A 20,467-nucleotide genomic window follows, 5' to 3' on the forward strand; every position below is an offset into this window, starting at 1 on the left:
TATGTGAAAGATTGTAAAGGTGGGAGCTGGGAAAAATACAGAACCAAACACCAAACAACCAAAGTAAAAGGACATTTGAGAAAAAGGTGATGTACATCCTCTAGGGCCTCCCTGTAGAAATGGCATCTACCTGGACCATGAAAGCCCCTTTTACACAAATTATCCCAAGTCAACACTCTATTCCTCCATGCAAGCCATCCAAATATGATTATTTTCAGTGGGACATTCCAACTCCATAACTTTATGTACCAACATATTCCCATCAAATACCTGTCCTATGGGAGATATATCTATATATATCTAAAACTACCGCAAATCCTTTTTGCATGTTGCCACTCCAAGCCAAAACATCCCCACAATTTTTCTCACAGAGACTGATCGTCTTAAGATCAATAATAGAACGGTTCTATGATTCTGAAGTTGCCCTAGAAAATCCAAGCTTGACTGCATGTTTATAAGAAGGATAAGGATGAAGGTTAAGACCAAGATGCATAACTTGGTTGAGAAAGAAAAATCCCTTTGTGTGCAAAGCGTTGATGACAACAGCTGGAATATATTGATGATTGTTTACACCCAAAATAAGATCCATACCAATTAGTATTTTGTCCCCCCACCAAAGGACCAATGAAGATGCTCAATTAACCACTTATTGATCTTGATAAAGTTATGCCATATATAAGACCCCTTCCCTATTTTAGTGATTTAGAAAAATAAAAACAACAATGAGATAAAAATGTAATAAAAGATCAATATAATCCTTTTATTCCAATAACACCATAAAAACTAATTTTAATTTATTAATCTTAATTAAAAAACAAAAAACAAAAAATCTTATAAAATTAAATTAATGAATATATATAATATAAATGTAAAAAATGCATTATTAAATTGTATTTAATTAACATATATGTGATAGAATAATTATGTGGAAGGTGTTCTTATGATGGGTTTGGTTGGGCAGATCCAGCCAATCAAAGAGGATTGTTTTTTTCTTCCTTGCCCAATATTTTCTTACCACCTGGGCTGAAATAGCTGGGCTCCAGATCTATTGTTGTTCTATCACTATTTCCCATGACATGAGGCTTTACTGATAATGAATATTCATCCCCAGAAACCAGGTGTCTGCCAGATTCTCGAAGCTCTCCCACACAACAGTACTCGTCATGGAACAAGATGATCATCCATATAGGATTACATACAATGTTTGCATAATCACATGGAAAAATTCAAATTCATAGAAGCCAATCCATGGTGTGCTACTTGAGTGATGACCTCATCTTGCAAAACAAGGCAAAATTAAATATATACAATACCATAAAATTTGTTTTCTGAGTCTCCTACAAGTTATATTGTAAGTGTTCACTTGCAATCCCACCTTGTGTTCATACACGAATCCTCTTTATCTTATATTTCCACCAAATCACAGTCACAGTCATAGCTGGAATCACTGTTCAATTCAAGGAAACGAGAATCAAAATAATCGGATTCCAACTTCATATCACTCAAATTGGAGAAGCTTTTTGCAGTCTCGGTTTCCTCTAGAATAACATTCAAAGTGCAATGGAGGACATGTTTCCTTCTAAGAAGGATTTGCAAAGTCTAAGTTACAATTACAGGGATACTCGAGTTCTGGCCCTTGACATATATGCTCATGGTCAGGAGTTTAAGGACGTTAGAGAATAAACCCAACCAAATTTGGAAATTCTAAAAACCATGTATGTGAAACTATTAGTAAAGTTGTTTCTTCTGCACTCAAAGGGATACATGTTGAATAATCTTTAAAGACAAAAGTTAGTCTGTGTATAAAAAATGGACTAAGGTTCCTTGAATTACTAGATAGAAAATCAATGTATAATCGTGGTTACTAAAAACAATACAATATGAAATGTTGGAATTGGAGTTTCATTTACTGAAGGAAAGAACACTGCAAGGAAAAGACCCTCTAACAGAGGTTTTTGCGGAAGACCCTATAAATATAGCCCAAAAAGCTATTTGTAGCAAAGGTCAATAGCATAGGTGGGTCAGCAGATGTTTTTTCACGGTGCATCTATAATACCCAAAACGCACCTGTGCATTATATAATCATACACATTGGTGCTTAATAGAATATGGTGCATCGTGGCAAAGTATTTTATATAAAATAAAAATGTATCATTGCACTAAGTACATATTGCAAACAATTATGTATAATAGTCGATAGCACTGAAAAGGGTTGGATTTAAAAAAAAGTCGGTTGTAAACTTCATTTTTCCTTGTCCAATGCTATATTCTCACAACACCCTGGTGTTAAACAAGAACACAAACACCCCGATGCATAACCAACATAGAGCACTAGTTCTTAATAGAAAGTGGTGCACTTTTGCAGGGTTATTTTTATACAAATAAAAACAATGGTGGGCTACCTATATAAGGTGCACCAATGCATATACGACTCAATAACACCAAACAAATATTAAATTTAAAAAATATCAGTCGTAAAATTCATTTTCACCATTTTGGTGCTATACTCAAATGATGCATCGATGTTATTAATGTATTTAAATGCATTGGTGTGTAAACAACAAGGTGCACCACATTATGGTTTTTAATTAAAAAATAGCCATGCGCTCCAGAACCTACACACACTGGTGCAGTTACCCTAGCACACCAAAACAAGGTTAAATATAAAAAAATCTACTAGCTGTAAAAATTCATTTTTACCATTTGTAGTGTTGTAGAGCTCTCAAGCACCAATGCTACTCTTTCCTTTGTCAAGCACCCTATCGTCGATGCTTCCCTTGCTTTCCATCCTTTCATCCGTTGCTTAGTGTGTTGCTTTCAAATTTTCTCAAATAGTGCTCAAATTTATTTTTTTCATTTACGTGGTAACCATGCCTCCCCAATGAACAAATTTCCAGGTAATGTCCATGTTTCTCTTTAATTTAACTTTTTAGCATAGTAGAATTGAAAATTAGGTTAAAAAATCCATTGTTTTTGAAAAAACAAAATCCTGCGTGGTGCGTTTGACTATTTCAGCTCGCACCGATGGCGATGCACCCTGTAAACTTATAGGGTGCACCGTAAATCAGTGTGTTCCATTAACACACCACATTTTTTCAGTGTGTTTGGTAAATTGATACACACCAGGAAAGTTATAATTTTTACCGTAATGCATCTGGTAAAAGTTACTTCCTAGTGCATTTGTTTTTACCAAACGCACCACATGCATAAATATTAAAAAAAATAGCTTGACACATTCATTAACCTGAATGTTTTGTTTCAGTGCAAAAATTTTATTCATACGCACCAGTGCGAATAGTATGTCAATGCACCACATCAAGAAATAAAAAAACCAATGTTTAAGTGGTGTGTTTGGTAAATTGATACACACCGAGAAAGTTATAATTTTTATCATAGTGCATCTAGTAAAAATCAACTTCCCAGTGCATTTATTTTTACAAAACTTACCGCATGCATAAATATTAAAAAAATATAGCTTGGTGTGTTCATTAACCTAAATGTTCCACTTCAGTGCAAAAAGGTTATATGCATGAGGATGAATTGTATGTCGACGCATCACGTCAAGAAATAAAAAACCAATGTTTAAGTGGTGCATCAAGTAGCTTTACACATCATTGTCGATGCTTTATTTGGTTTTGTGGTGCACCATGTCCGATGCATGACTATTTTTTTGGTGCACCGAGGATGTTTTTTTATTGAAAGTTATATTTCCATATATATATATATATATATATATATATATATATATATATATATAATCATTTAATAAAAAAAATATGTTTTATGTATGAGGTTGATGTATTTTATCTGTCAATCATGGAGTAGAGACATCAATAGAGGGAGGAGCAATAGCAGTAGGAGAAAATGGTGGACCAATATAATGTGGTCCGACCATGGGAGGCACGAGAGAGGGAGTGAGATTTATACCCTTGTCCTATTACCACAATGAACCATGTCCTCTTGAGGAATGTAGGCCTCCTTAAGTACTATGAGGAGGCTACATCCTTGAGGGGCACTCTGGGTTGTTGGCACAGTTTATCTATCAGTGGGATGACCACCAAAAATATTTTCATATCGGTCCTAACACATGGTATGGGCCCATTGAGGAGTACATATATTTCATCAATGGACTATCTAAGAGAGGGGAGGATTTTCCCCAGTTACCTAATGTCTCCCATGGTGTTGTAGTAGAGAGTCAGCTTATGTACTTTCAAAGATATGTTGGGGATCATGTAGTAGATGCAGCAAATTTTTAGGTGTCTGGTGGACAGCTACGGATCACTTATTTTGGTGTAGAGGAGGTTAAGTGCCTTCACTATTAGTCAATACCATTACACACTATACTAGTGATGGATAGTGCATTAGTTTCCCTCTTTTGTTTTATGTCAATTATTTGGTGCAAAGGCCATGATGTATCAAATGGTCTACTGATTTTTTGTGGCAGTTTTGTATGGATTTATATAGATGGCATGTTATGACACATGAGAGGGGAAACTTTCGTTTTGCATCATATTTTTTTTGTTTATTTTTTGAGATATTTCCATAGACAAGGCCTACTTTTGACTGTCACCCTCCTTGGTCGATGACTGAGGTGTGGATGTGCATATGGGGCAAGATGGTGCCTAAGAGGGGCATGTCGGAGTATCCGACCAAGATCTCTATCGAGGCACTGAGGTTACTGGAAGTGAGGATGAGCACATGTTTGTCTTGGTTCTATGTGCTTACACAGGGATGGATTGGTGACAATGTCCCAACATCCTCTTCACACCAGATGAGCCTACAGATGATAGAGGTAATATTAGTGTTTTCTTTAAATTAATCTAGTTTCATTTTATTTTCTTAATTAATTAGAATAAAATTTATTCTAGCACATTCTTTAACTTGTTTTATTAAATTGTTTAATGAAATTGTCTAATTATTGTTGTATACTATATATTTTGTAAACATCAGCAACTTCGTTGGGGACATTCCTCCTTCCCCATTAGAGCGATATGTGGAGATGGTCGAGCCCATGGAGGGTGACGCACATCCTCGGATGAAAATGGGCACAAGAATGTGGGTGCATAGAGCTGGTGTCATGTCCAAGATGGAATACAATGACTGACTCTCTAGAATTTTGGCCAAGAAGGGAGTCTGCCTTACGACAGCTCGATACATCAAGAAAGATCCTAGTCTCGTGGATCTCTTGAGGGAATGTTCATGTGATATAATGAGTTTTATGCATCATATCATCATAGCTACCAGACTACTGGCAGTGAGGAGGGACCATGGGCATGTTGTAGATATACAAGAGTCTTCACCGAGTACTGCCCCATCAAATCATGATGATCAAGGTGATGATCCTTATGGTGATCAAGGTGTTTATCCTGCTAGTGATCCTTCATATACACAATCTTCACCCAGACTTATTACGACCCCATTGGATCATGATCAAGGTGTTAGTGATCCTTCTAGTAGTACTCCACCTCCTCACAATTCACCTCATGATCACCCATTAACTCATGTTTCTCTTGATCAAAGAAAAAACCAATCATCCTCTCCTCCACCTTATAGTTTCCTTTTGAGGCAGTTGACCATCGATCATCTTCTACTATAGACTAGAATACACCAACTACTATTGTATTGTCTTCTGCTACAAACCAGGTTGTCACTACTACTATTGTATTAGATATTTGACTTGATGCAATTATTTGACTTATATATATATATATATAATTCATTTTTTTTATTCATATTTATGTACTTAATTTATATGGTTGTCTTGATGTGTATATTGTTAGGACATGTTAGATATGTTCATTGAAAGTGCTTGCAGATAAATGTGTATGTGATAGCAATTATTTGACATGTGATGTATATTCGAGGATGTGTGTGGTGATGATGTTAGATTTCAATGCTTGTGTTTTGTTAGATGTGATCACGATGATGATTCCCTATTAGATTATTAGATTTGTGTGCTAGATAATGTTGTTTATATGTGCTAGAGGTGTATATAATTAGATGATGTTAGTGAATTTGAATGTGGATTTTAAATGATGTTAATGTTTTTTAGATGGTTATCATCATGATCTTTATTTTTATGAAATGATATTTATTATAGATTATGTGTTGGTTAACTTTAATCAAAATTTTATATATGAAATTACATGCAAAACAACTTTCTTTAAAAAAAATGCAAAGATAGTTTTATAAATTACAAAGTTTAATATGGTTGAAAGTATTACAATTGTAAAATTACCATAAATACTTCTTTATTGTTTAGATAGTTCATACATATTCATTCTAACCTAATTAGTAAAATATTTCAATACTCACAAGGAAAAAATAATTAAAGGTAAAATAATTTAGTTAGTTCTTAATGAGACGAAAATGTGTAACTCCAATTTTTCATATGAAATATTAATAATAATAAATTATTCAAAAACACAATCTAAACAATGAAAAATTACACATGGTATATTTATATAGATACAAAACCACTATAGATCCATCTTAATCACAGATTTATGAACCACGAAAAAAATTAAATATTTTAATATGTACATATTTTTTCAAGTTTTGCATTCTAAAAAAACATTTTCATATAATGAGATTTGATCCCTCTCGGCTCTTGGCAGATCCGTTGTTAAGAGGGATCTATACTAGTTTATCAAATCCATTCTATTGTTAAATTAAAAAAAACTTAAGTTGGAATTTTTTATAACTAATTTAGATTTAATATAACTTAAAAAATTATATTTTAGTTAAATTTAATTTATCACTAAAGTTATGAGAGTTTCAAGCAATTTAAATTTAATATTTATAGAAACTCTTACCAATTTAAATTAGAAATTTCTCTCTCTAAAGAGGAGGAAGAAATGTAAAATAAGGTTCATGAAGTTACTTGTTGTTGGGGATTTGCACTATTGGAAGTTCTCCCTTAAAGAGGCAAGTGAACTTCTTTCTAGTAATAAAGACATAACATTTTGGTCCTAATATGGTTCTTTATTTTCTATTTTGGTTTAAATTTTTCTTTTTTAAATAATAAATATGAGTTAAATATTACAAAAATTACACTATATTAGATTTAACATTTTGACAAATAATATATTTGATTATTTCTTAATGAAGAACTCAAGAAATATTATTTTTTCCACATACTTATCACGAGATAGTCACTAAAATTCATGTTCTCACATTTCTCCTAGTTAATACATCATGTTTACATTGATAAAGACATGTTTACTTTAAATCATTTACTTATAAATACATAAAAATAGATATTTATTTTACATAATATAAATAGGAAAGAAAAATGCATCACAAAGTCTATTAGAAAGTCAAACAAATGCGTTTTAATCACCATCACACTATTTATCATTTAATTCTTAGCCATACAATATTTATTAATTCAATTTTTATTTATAATTACCATTGGAAAGCAAAGTCAAACTCTTCCACTATCCATGAAGAAAAATTAAAACCTCTCATGCATCCATGTAATCCCATGTGTTTCTTTTATGGTCCATAAAAAGATGTAATCAACATTTTACACATGCACATAAGACCTCCTTTTAGTTTAAATAATGTTGCAAGAAATGGAATTTAAATATAGAAAACATGAGTTTACCTCTCATGTCAAGAATTAATCTTACATATTAATACACAAATTTTTCATTGTTAAATTCCTCATGAATTTATCACTACATGATCTATATTTATTTCTATATAAACCTAAAGAAAAAACATGTGAAGTGATTAATAAACCACTAAGTATTTAACATCTAATTATACGTTCCTTCTCTTTAATTCCTTCATCTCAACCATTTTATGTCAAGTAAGGAAAAATTGGCTTGTTTTATCAAAAACATGGAGTGCTCTTGTGGACCTTTCTAGAATAAATCTTCAATGTTGAGTTTTCAAATTCCATATTTTCACTTTTTAGGATATTTTTCTCATTTTCCTATTTGAGAAGGTTTGTCACCTTAAATCCTTATTATCATAGATATTGTACACCATGTTTTAAACATTTATATTTATGGAGATATGTTGCACAGTGAAAATAAGGGAGGATATTTTACTATGTTGAAAAACTTTGACGATGGTTGTAGTAGGCCTTTTAGTACACATATATAATTTTCCATCTCCATTTTCTATCACTTTGTGAGTTATTTAAGATTGATACTCACAATTTCATTTGAGAAAGGAGATAATGAGTATATTTAGATTGATATCTTAAAAAATATAGTTATAAATAAGCATTTTTAATGGAGTGCTCACCTTTAGGATTCAAAAATGGACTTTTGCATTATCTACAATAGAGAATGTTTTATATTAGAAATACATGTTTAGAGTCACAAAAGTATGACAAAGGAGTACAAAATTGATAACTCGTGCTTAGAATTACAATCTTTTGATCCATCCTGATGTCTATCCAAAACCTATATAAGAAGTCTGTTGTAAATTAGAATTAAAAAAATATGTTAAATTTTAAGTTTTAAATTATAAATTACACAATCGGAAATAATTTGTTTTAATTGTAAAAATGTTTCCACTAGAAAAGAAAAACATGTAAAAACATTTTTGAATCTTACCAATTGTATAAAATTCCAAAAATATAAATAAAAAACACTATAATTAGTGAAATAAAGAAAACTAAAACATACAACAATAGAATAAATGATGAAATAACACAAGTTGATATCACTCTACATTGTAATCACCCTAATTATCTTCCTCACTTGGCATGATAACAATGTTGTTCTCAAAAAAAAAAAATGATCTAGGGTTCTATCTTAATACAAACCACCAATCCCTAACCAACACATCTGGGTAAAAAAACACCTAGTTGTAGTGTTTGGGGAAAACATAAGGCCCCTTAGCTTGATGCCACATCTTTCTAGAGTTAATAGATATCAACCTTGTTATAGGTCATTTTGTCACATATGCTCAAATGGCCTGGAAACTGGATCAATCAACATCATTGCCACCTTGCAATCATCCCTTTATAAATCCTTAAGAATTATCTCTCTAAAAAGTCTAATTTTTCTAGGTTAATCAGCTCAAAACCCTAGTTTTTTTACCCATCGCATGTTCCTTTCAAGAAATCTACACTATTGCATGTTGCATAACTGAGCAACTGCATTGGCCAACGCATGTTTCATTTTCTACAAGTGTGATGGCTCTTGAATTTTGGGAAAAATAAAAAATTATTTTGAATATTCTCTTTCTAGAAGCTTCTAAGGTGGTCTTAACCACTTACTATTGATTGAGATCTCAAACTCCTATCCTTTAGGTCTTGTCTCTTATCCCTAAATCTTATCCTCCCTCATAATTGGATCTAAGTCCTATATTGGTAAAACCCAAACTACCCTATTTACCCTATAAATTCATTGCCTCCCATATAGTCTTGGTTGGATTTTGAAGACTCTTAGTTATGCCCTAATGTTGCTACTTTTTACCTAAGTTTCCATTACCATCCTTGAGTTATGATTGAAGGCTTGCTTTGTGGCTAAAGACAAGTTAGGTGGGAGACATCTACATGGTCAAGATCTATAAAAGGATTGTAATCTTCTCCTACATTTCATTAATACAAAAAGATTTATTTTCCTATTCTTATGTATATTTGATGCATATGTATTTCAATGCCTTTTTGAATCATTTATTAGATACATTATTCTACACTATTTGTATCTTGTAGTTCTCGTGCTTGTTATAATTATTTTGCAAGTTCCATTTATAGCACTTGGAGCCGAAGCTAAAGTTCACAAGAAGGTAAAAGAGGAGAACTTGCATTGGGCTCAAGGTAAGTCTTTCCTCCATGTTCTAATTTCTCTAGGAAAACATAAATCTTTTGTTTCTAGATCAAGCCATTAGATCTAGGGAGTTCACATCTATCCGCTAAAGAGAATTTTCCATCAAACAAACCCATTATCATGATCTTCCTTTACATTATTATGATCAAAGTTGTCACACCACTTGCAACTAAAAAGAACACATTGGAACAAACAGAAGTCCACTTCAATGATCTCTTGTATCTTTATGACGTAACCTAACATCCCCTGTATTAAGTGTTGATTCCAGTGACTACCATGATTAGATTGGTCAAACCTGACTTCCACTCCATAGTCTTAGTGTCATGAATCCATCATTGGCATCCTCCATGTGAAAATGATGTTCATATGCCCACATAGATGGGAACAAATGCACCTATAAAAATGTGAAAAAATCACAGCATCATGTGTCTAGTAACCCAAACATAATTAAAATATAAAATATATATGTTGTAATTCAAAGGTGAATTATGAAGTTAAAGATGTACAGAAATATATTATTACTAAGTTTTTGCACCTGACATTGTGTTTAGCACATCCTCCTTAGCATGCGGGTAACAGCCATATGCACTGTATTTCTCTTTGACTTGATCAGTAACCCAACTATTAGGGCATTTTATTGGCATATTTTCTTTTAAATGATTAGGATAAGGCACACTTCTACCATTCAATTATTTGAATTATTTCTTGTTATTGTCCCATTTCCTCCCCTTTTGTTCGTACAATGTGACCCACAATTTTGTCGCTTATAAATTATAAAGAATATATTTGTTGATAGCCTCAATTTCAGAATTCGTTGATGAAATCAAACCAAGATATATAGTATGTGTGAGATTAAAATATGCATTAATTATGAAATTCAGTGTGAATAGTTACTTTGTAGAAATTTGACAAATGATAAGTCAATTGCTCTTTATCATGCACCTTTTTTTCAGTCATTGGAGAAGCTCCTCTTATATTTTTCCTTCATCCCTTTCATTGTCTGAAATCACCGCACATGGTGCATTGTTGATCTAGTTGATGTACTCACTAGAATAATAGAAAGACTCATATCAGATGTACCCCTCTTCCATAGACCCCTCAAGTTTTTCCCTTTCTCGAACAAAATTTTTCAATTTATTCATGTACCTCTCTAAGAATAACATCCAACAATAAGAAATGTTTATCCAATCAAATCACAAAATAGAAGAAAAGATAGATCAATGACTTGAAAATTAGCCTCTTCGAGGGGGAAACCTCCTTTAAATCACATAAATGAGCAATTATTGGATGATACAAATTACAAGACCTACTTTATATATATGAGTCTTAGGGGTCACAATATAATCAGATCCTACATAACGATGATAATGTAAGGGTAAAACAATAACAATAGTGGGATTCTATGGGGAAAACAATAAAAATATGTGGGCTACATGGGCACAACAATAACAATATGGGTGCTAAACTAATAATAATGATAAGGGGGATACACTAGCACTATAGGGACCTAACATGCCCCTCTCCTTCAAAAACATGTTGTCCTCAATGCTTGAGTAGTTTTGGATGCTTATGTATAAAATTCTCATCCTCCCATGTGGAATCTTCAGTGGTTAAGTTCTTCCCCTAAATGAGATACTCTGAAACTGATCGATTATGTAGTTGTCAGGTTCTTGTTTTCATGAATGTTTTAGGCTCCAATATGGTTTTTCCTTCTTCATCAAGTTTTGGAAATATATTTTTTAAACTAGGAGCTTGTCACCTATAAAATTCTTTAAGCGTGAAGCATGGAAAACTGGATGTACTCGGGAAGATGCAGGAAGCCCTAATTTGTATGTCAAAGTACCAATATTTGGCAATACTTTGTAAGGACCATAATACTTGAGTGATAATTATTATCCTTCTGTTGACGGTGTTAGACCCACCATTATCCCCGATAAGAAGTCCCAATTATACCTCGGATTGTTTGGTGTGGGAGTCCCAGTAGTGGGTCGTAAGGTAATACCTTGATCGTGATGTCGCATAGAGGCAAGTAAGATAACTCTATCAGTAGTAAGGGTGTGACTAATGCAGAGAGTCAAGGAATGTGTATGAGAGGTTCCAACACTTCGAAAGGGGAGGAAGTTGAAATGGATCAGTCCCAACTTGGCTAGGAACACACCACACAAAAGACATGCACAGCTTCTGGTGGAGCAGTCCACTCGGATGCGGTAGTCACAATAACAACGTAAGATAACACGAACAACACTCACGGATCAGTCCAAGATGAGTGTGACAGCTGATATAGAAAGGTTCATGAGAAAGGTCTATCTGATTTCCAGCAGAGCAGTCGACATGGACGGTGACAAAATTAACAACATATGCAACACATTAACAACAAGATTCATATAATTTCATACAAATCAATCCATATACAAGCACATAAGTTAAACAACATATATCATTAAGGAAACCGAAACATTCCAACTACAATAACAATATATGCATGAAAATGTGTTGTCTCTTATTATTAAAGAAGTGTAAGTCACAATCATACAATACACCATGTAAACCTGCTAGCCCTAAGAGTGGAACATTAAAGCCACATCTGCATGCGCCTCCAAAGAAATGTACAAGCTCCATGCAGTGGAGAAGCCAAGGCACGTTACAATACTGTCCAAGCCTTCTTCAAGATAGCCTTAGTAGAATCTTGGCTGACCAAAAGCTTACACAATGAGTTATGAGGGACTATTTATAGCAAAGGGTGGGGTGACCCTTGACATTCCCCTTCGTGACAGTTCAGCTACCCTCATGACTCTTCACCTACACTATGATTTTTATGTCCAACTATGGACACTTGACTTACACTTGACATGACTCAACGTTACAATGCAAATGTACTTATGTGAGACAATATGGCTTGATCAAGCCAAGCAAGACATCACTGACACTCGGTCCGATGTGGTGAGTCCAACTCTATGACATACTTGTGATGGTGAAGGTGGTGAGCTGATGCCAATATTGGTTGCCTATGATGGTGAAGGTGGTGAGTTGATGCCAAGCTTGGTCACCCATGATGGTGTGCATGAACCTCATGGTGACATCTTGCTAAAGCAAACTATTGCCTCCGTTCCAACCAATGCATTAGTTCAACCCCTTCATCCAACTTGGCAGCTAACATGTGCATGGTCTTCTTGGGTATGGTCGAACCGGAAACACACTGATGCATAGTGTCTATGCTGATCTTCAAGTGTGTGTTGGTGGTCTTGTGCATCAACTTGCCAAAGTGCATGTTCAGCCCCAGTTGGACTTGCTTCTTGTCTTCGCCTTGGTTAGTGTGTTGAATGGGTTGGATTGCATGCATGCACTCAACAACATGCATGTTGCTGGATCCTTTGCATGCGATCAACAACACTGCTCACCATTTTTTCTTTATGTCAACTATTGGGATTGATCCTTAACTTGTACTACCGCAGTTTCATCTGTGAGTACATGTTCTGCCCACTGTTGTTCTTGTTCCTGCTACAACCCATTGGACTATCTGTGCAACTTCATGTTCTTCCTGAGTTGTTGCTTCAACACATGCAACTCCTTCTTTGTTCCATCTTCTACCTTTGCACGATCTTCATGTCGCACCGTCACTTCATAGCATGAGTCTCCAAAGTTGCTTTCATTATCAGTGGATCTGCTTGATCTTGCAACTTTGCTCTACCTCTATGTTTTCAACAACATTCCTATTGCATTCGCTGTGTTCACTTCATTTTTTGCATTCAGTATGCTTCCTTCAGCTATTGTTCATGATGCTTCTTGTTGTGATGTTGTTGCTTGATGTCCTTGTCCATGAACAACTTGATGTCTTCGTGAGTAGGCAAGCTCATAAACACTTGATCGACAACATACCTAAGCGTGTTGTAAATGGTTTCTTCATCTCTGCTCTCCTAGAAGCCATTGTACCTGTACTATTGAGAGGCAGATGAACACCTGCGATACCTGGAGACATGGAAACACTCATAGCAAGTAGTATTTCTATAGAAAACCAGAATGAACATGAGAATGACTTATAACATACCTGGGTGAATGATCATGAAGGTTGCGCAATTTTGGCTGGGAGGTTGAGAGATTGACTACCAAGATTGCACAAGGCATAGTCCAGGCTGCTAAGAGACTGACTGACTACTGGAACTGTACAATGCACAGTCCATTTGGCTACTGACTGTTGGGATTGCACAATTCCAACTGGAAAGGACTGCTTGCCCAGGGATAGCTTTGCGCAATTTCTCGATCCAAGTAGCCATTGTCCTTTAGATATGAGCAAAAAAGTCCTGGAGGCCAATTTTGGGCAGGAATGCACAAATCTGGAAGAGGAAGGTGAGCCTTCCTTCCCTAGATTATGCAATGCAGCCTTGGTGAAGGTAGAATCTGGGCCACGGTTGGCCCAACTTGTTGACAGGCAATTGAAAGCAACTAAGAAAGCAAATGCATGGCGACACTAAGTGATAGTAGAAGTGATTGAGAGTACATGAAAAACATGAATGAAATATTCAGCAAACATATCAACATGCATGTGGGTGAGGCAGTTCACCAGTTGGGTGAACGTCCGTGCAAAACAATTTCATGCATGTGACAACAGTTAGATAGCAACGAAAATTGAAACAGAGCTAGGACAAGCTAGAATACATGTAAATGATAACAGGCGCTCAAAGAAATCAATAAAAAAACACTCACACAAGTGAATACACAAAAAGCGACAGAAATGCAGCACAAGGCATGGGAAGTGAGCTTACCCAAAAACAACGGAGCTAAATGTGTCAACTGCTCCTAGATGTGATGTGGGATGTCATAGCTACAAGGTTGATGTGAGTAATGATCTCTACAGCATCCGGTTGATGAGTTTTTATAACATCAAGGTTGTGATGCGCATGCCACAAATCTAGGGGAAGCGACACTTGGAGGGAGGTTTCTGAATAGTTCCTTGCATGTAACCTCCAACTGCAAAACATAGATCCCTGAAAAAATGAATGCCTTTACATGTTGCCTTGGGAGAAACATCCCATGCATGCAAGTCTATTTTTCTCAGTCTCGAAGGGAACCGGTTAACTCAGCTGCACATGCAGGAGGTTGCTTGACTGTTGGAGAAAAATGCGCATTTCTGGCTGGGAGATGAGCTAGCTGCCCAGGATATTTGTGCAATTTCTGGGCTGAGTACCTGACTCCTACCTACATTTGCACAAATTACGGGTTGAACAACCTGTTGCTAGGAAAATTTGCGCAAATCCTGCTGGGAGGGTTGGCTAGCAGGATTGGGAAATCCTGGAGACCAGCAAGTTGTTAGAGAGGATTGCGTAATTTTTGGAGGGAAGGTTGGTTTCCCTCCAGAAATGCGCAAATTTCAAGGGGAATTTTCTCAGCTTGCAGCTGGACCAAGTCCGGGTGAGCAGCCTGTGAAGGGAAAAGATCAAACTTTGATCAAAAAAGACATTAAAGCTTGAGACTTGACAAAGCAAGGCAACTTGTTGTGTAAGGTTGGTAGGGAGACTTGAAGCAGGCTAAGGCAAAATTTTGGAGGGTGTTTGTAGCCACTACAGCACTTGGTGACACAGTGGTAGAACTCCATCTCTCTGAATGGGCCTTGTTTGTGAAAAAAAAGTCTAACACCTCCGGAAGTATTGTTCATCCCTCATCTAGTCTTGGCTTCACACTAGCTTGATGTAAGATGTAGCATATGCCAGACTGTTGGTCGATTGACACACATTCCAAGCCAAGGAAACACAGTTTTTTGGATTGGGGTTGAGGGGTATATAGGTGCTCAAGCATTATAGTCGTCAAAGTCTTAGTTTCATCTCTAGTGTTGCTCCACTGCCAGCAAGCCTGGATAGTACCCCAGTGGAGTCACATAGGAACACAAGCATGGCTCCGCTACCAGCGAGCCTGGTTAGTACCCCGGCGGAGTTACTTACATCACCTCCCTACATGGGAAGCCTTTCTATTCTTTCGCCTTAATCATTTTTCATTTTGAATTTTTTGACATTTTTATTTTTTTCATTTTCAGTTTCACTATGCATAGCACATATTCATTTTAGAGGTAGAAGAGGGATCCTCACTTATTGAGAGTAGAAGAGGTTGTATTAGTAGAGAAGTAGTTTATTGTATCTCTGACATTCCTGTTAAGGTTTCCCCCCTCACCTTACTCTACTTGACTGAGCTGACAAGGGTTAACCCAAAAACAATCGACTTGATAAGGTGACACTAGTTAGCATGCAAGCGTTGTGTTTAAACTTTACACCAAGGTTCACTTTGAAGAGTACGTATTTTCCTTCGACGTATCATGGACTAAGAGTAACAATTTCATCATACAGAGGCAATATGATAGATAACCAGGTAGTGATAGTTGTACAAACCCTCTTATACTTTACCCCGCTCGTTTCATGAGTCGCACATGATTTCATGCGAACTAACCTATAAACGAAACAAGTAAATGAAATAACAATAAAGGCAAGCAAAATCAGAAGAAAAAATGAGAGCAAAGCAAGTAAACAAACAATAAAGAAAACAAACAGGCAAACAATGCATGAAAGCAAACAAGTATGCAAGCAAACACTACTCCTACTCCTACACTAACAGTGCATGGGCCTGATCACATGAAGTGATACTTTGAATGTAGCCACCGCACATTGGTAGACCCATGTGGGTGAAGGCTTTTTCCGCAAGTAACCCAGTTGTGTGGACTAGCATACAAGAAAGATATAACAGTGAAGACAGCCACACTTTGTGTTTCAAAGTGCCCACAGGACATAAGTGAGTGCATGTGCATGACGGACAGTCCGTGGACTTATCATGGTGTTGTGTGACACTACATGCAACTTTGAAGCAAAATAAAACTCTTGACTGAGACATGCAAGCAAACGAAAGAAACAAAGATAACTTGTGTCACGAATGAGTGCTTGCAATGTAAGACTCCTCCAATGCATGAGCAATGGGATCGTGCAGTTCGAGTGGAGGAAGTGTGATCTGTGTGTGAGATGGATCTTCAATGCATACAGATGAGTGATGAGGAGCCTTGGGTGATTGAACAATTTCATGATTGGAAGTGAGACTGACCCCAAGAGAGCGAGGGCCTGACATAACCATCAGCTCAAGCTGAAGTGCCTCGACAATCTTGGGTGTCTCAACTTCATCATCAGGTAGATCATCATAAACTGGTGGCTTCAAAAGATAAACTGTGATAGATTCATGATCGTGATCAAAATTGGAAGAAAATGGATCACGACCACCATGATCAGAAAAATCAATGAATTCTTCGGCATCCTCATGATCAGAGGAATCAAACAGAGGGGTAGATGAAAAGTGAATGAACTAATCTTGTGTATTTCTGAAAAAGACAGATGAAGGATCAAGTGGATCTGCAATGAATAAATTATCCTCTCCATTGTTGAATGATGGGCTAGCATTAGTGAGTCTTGTGAGTGATCAACAATGGGTGCATTGTTGGATGAAGACACACATGCAAAATCATGGATGGTAGGTTCATCAAAGAATCTAGGAAATAACTGAGGGGGCTCGGACGGAAGGGAGTCATCCTTCGTCGAGTGTTGATGTTCAAGCTCCCACTCATACTCTTCATGAATGACAGTGCATGTTGGTTGTGCAACACCAACTCCATTAGTGGGTTCTTCCTCGTTCACAACAAGTGAAGAGTCTGGAATGGATGAACACAAGATAATGTCATCCGGAGGAACACCTGATTGTGAAGACAGAGGTCGGAGAAAAGAATGCATATGGGAACTCGAAGGACTCACAACCAATTCTGCGTGAAATTTGAGTGGAGTGATGTTGGTAGGGTGTGAAGGATGAAAAAATGTGTGAACATGATCCTCAGCATCACAGGGTGATGGTGGAACTCCTGAATGAGAGGGAGGCAGACAGTCCATTGAGATAGTGTCTACTCCCACATGGGATTGTGCAGTTCCATCATCGAAGAAGTTTGAGCAAGGCTTGACATCAAGCTTTCTCTTGGCATAGTAAAATTTCTTAAGATAGTACTTGAACCCGTCCCATAGATAAGCGAACTTCATCTGGCTCCTTAGAGTTTGAAACTATAAGTCACCGAAGCACTGCCAAAAATCAATAACAAATTCATGCGGAGCCTTCCGTTGCTGTAACAGTTTCTGGTCAAGATGGTCTGGATCAAAATAATAGAATGTGTCTTCAATAAGATCACAGAGGTGCTCACATGAGTGCACTATGTCAGCCGGTAGGCTAAGAACCTAATGAAATGGAGATTTGCAAAGTGTGTATGCAAGCAGCAAACCGGCCTATTTGTCAGTAAACTCATCTTCCTCATAAATCATGGAAAGAAAGTTATGTAAGTGCTTAGGCCAAGCCAGTTCGCCTTTGCCGTCATACGTATGAGTGGAAAAGAGATTGAAAAGCTTCCCCGAGATGGATACATCTTCACAATTCAAAAAACCCCTCAGGGGAATAAGAATGCAAGACTCCATGAAAGATATGCAAAGGTTCAAAACTGGATGAGAAGACACTGCTTGTCATCAGGCCCTCCTTCTTGCACCAGAAATTTTAATGATGCTGGACCATAAACATGTCAAGGGGATCTCCCCAGTAAGAAGTCCCAATTATACCTCAAACCGTTTGGTGTAGGATTCCCAGTAGTGGGTCTTAAGGTAATGCCTTTACCACGATGTCGCATAGAGGCAAGTAAGATAACTTTGTCAATAGCAAGGGTGTGACAGATGTAAAGAGTCAAGCAATGTGTATGAAAGGTTCCAACACTTAAAAGGGAGAGGAAGGTGAAGGTGAGTTCCAGGTTGAAAGGGATCAGTACCAACTTGGATAGGAACACACCACACAAAGTACATGGACATCTTCCAGCGGAGTAGTCCACTCAGATGCGGGAGTCACAACAACAAGGTAAGATAACACGAACAACACTCATGGATCAGTCTGAGATGAGTGTGATTATTGATATAGCAAGGTTCATGAGAAAGGTATGTCTGATGTCCGGAAAAGCAGTTGAAACAGATGGTGATAGCATTAACAACATATGCAACACATTAACAACAAGATTCATATAATTGTATACAAATTAGTTCATATACAAGTACATAAGTTAAACAAAATATATCATTAAGGCAACCGAAACAGTCCAACTACAATAACAACATATGCATGAAAATGTGTTGGCTCTTATTATTAAAGAAGTGTAAGTCACAATCATACAATACACCATGTAAACCTGCTAGCCCCAATAGTGGAACGTTACAGCCACATCTGCCTGCTCCTCCAAAGAGATGTACTAGCTCCATGTAGTGGAGAAGCCAAGGCTAGCTACAATATTGTCCAAGCCTTCTTCAAGATAGTTTTAGTAGAAGCTTGGCTGACCAAAATCCTATACAATGAGTTATGAGGGACTATTTATAGCAAAGGGTGGGGTGACCTTTGACATTCCCATTTGTGACAGTTCAACTACCCTCATGACTCTTCACCTACTCTATGAAAATTACATCCAACTATGGACACTTGATTTACACTTGACATGACTCAACGTTACAATGCACATGTACTTATGTGAGACAACATGGCTTGAGCAAGCCAAGCAAGACATCACTGACACTTGGTCCACTATGGTGAGACCAACTCTATGACATGCTTGTGATGGTGAAGGTGGTGAGTTGATGCCAAGCTTGGTCACCCGTGATGGTTTGCATGCACCTCATGGTGACATCTTGCTGAAGCAAACTCTTGCATCTGTTGCAACTGGTGCATTGGTTCGGCCCCCTCATCCAACTTGTCTGCTAACATGCGCATGGTCTTCTTGGGTATGTTTGAACCGACAACACACTGATGTATAGTGTCTGTATTTATCTTCAAGGTGTGTTGGTGGTCATGTGCATCAACTTGTCTAAGTGCATGTTCAGCCCCAGTTGGACTTGCTTCTTATCTTCGCCTTGGTGAGTTTGTTGAATGGGTTGGATTGCATGCGTGTGCTCAACGACATGCATGCTTCTAGATCCTTTTCATGCGATCAACAACACTAGTCACCATGTTTGCTCTGTGTCAACTGTCGGGATGTATCCTTAACTTATATTGGCACAGTTTCATCCATGAGGACATTTTGCGCCCACTACTGTTCCTATTCCTGCTACAACTCATTGGACTGTCTATGCAGCTTCATGTTCTTCCTGAGTTGTTGCTTCAGCACATGCAACTTCATCTTTGTCCCATCTTCTTCCTTCGCGCAATCTCCATGTTACGTCATCACTTCATAGCCTGAGTCTCCAAAGTTGCTTTCATTATCAATGGATCTACTTGATCTTGCAACTTTTGTCCGCCTCTATGTTGTCAACAACCTTCCCCTTGCATTCGCTACATTCGCTTAATTCAATGCATTCGTTGCATTTAGTATGATGCCTTCAGTTGTTGTTCATGATGTTGCTCATTGTGATGTTGCTGCTTGATTTCCTTGTCCATGAACAACTTGATGTCCTCGTGAGTAAGAAAGCTCATAGACACTTGATCGACTACATCCCCAAGTGTGCTCTGAATGGTGTCTTCATCACTGCTCTCCTGGAAGCCACTATACTTGTACTACTGAGAGGTAGATGAACACCTGTGATACCTAGAGACATGGCAACACTCATAGCAAGAAATCTGTAAGTCAAAAAACAGAATGAACATGAGAA

The sequence above is a fragment of the Pinus tabuliformis genome, chromosome 8 (genome assembly GCF_031772625.1).
Source record: "Pinus tabuliformis cultivar Carrire ecotype Pingquan chromosome 8, CPIR1, whole genome shotgun sequence".
Classification (NCBI taxonomy): domain Eukaryota; kingdom Viridiplantae; phylum Streptophyta; class Pinopsida; order Pinales; family Pinaceae; genus Pinus; species Pinus tabuliformis.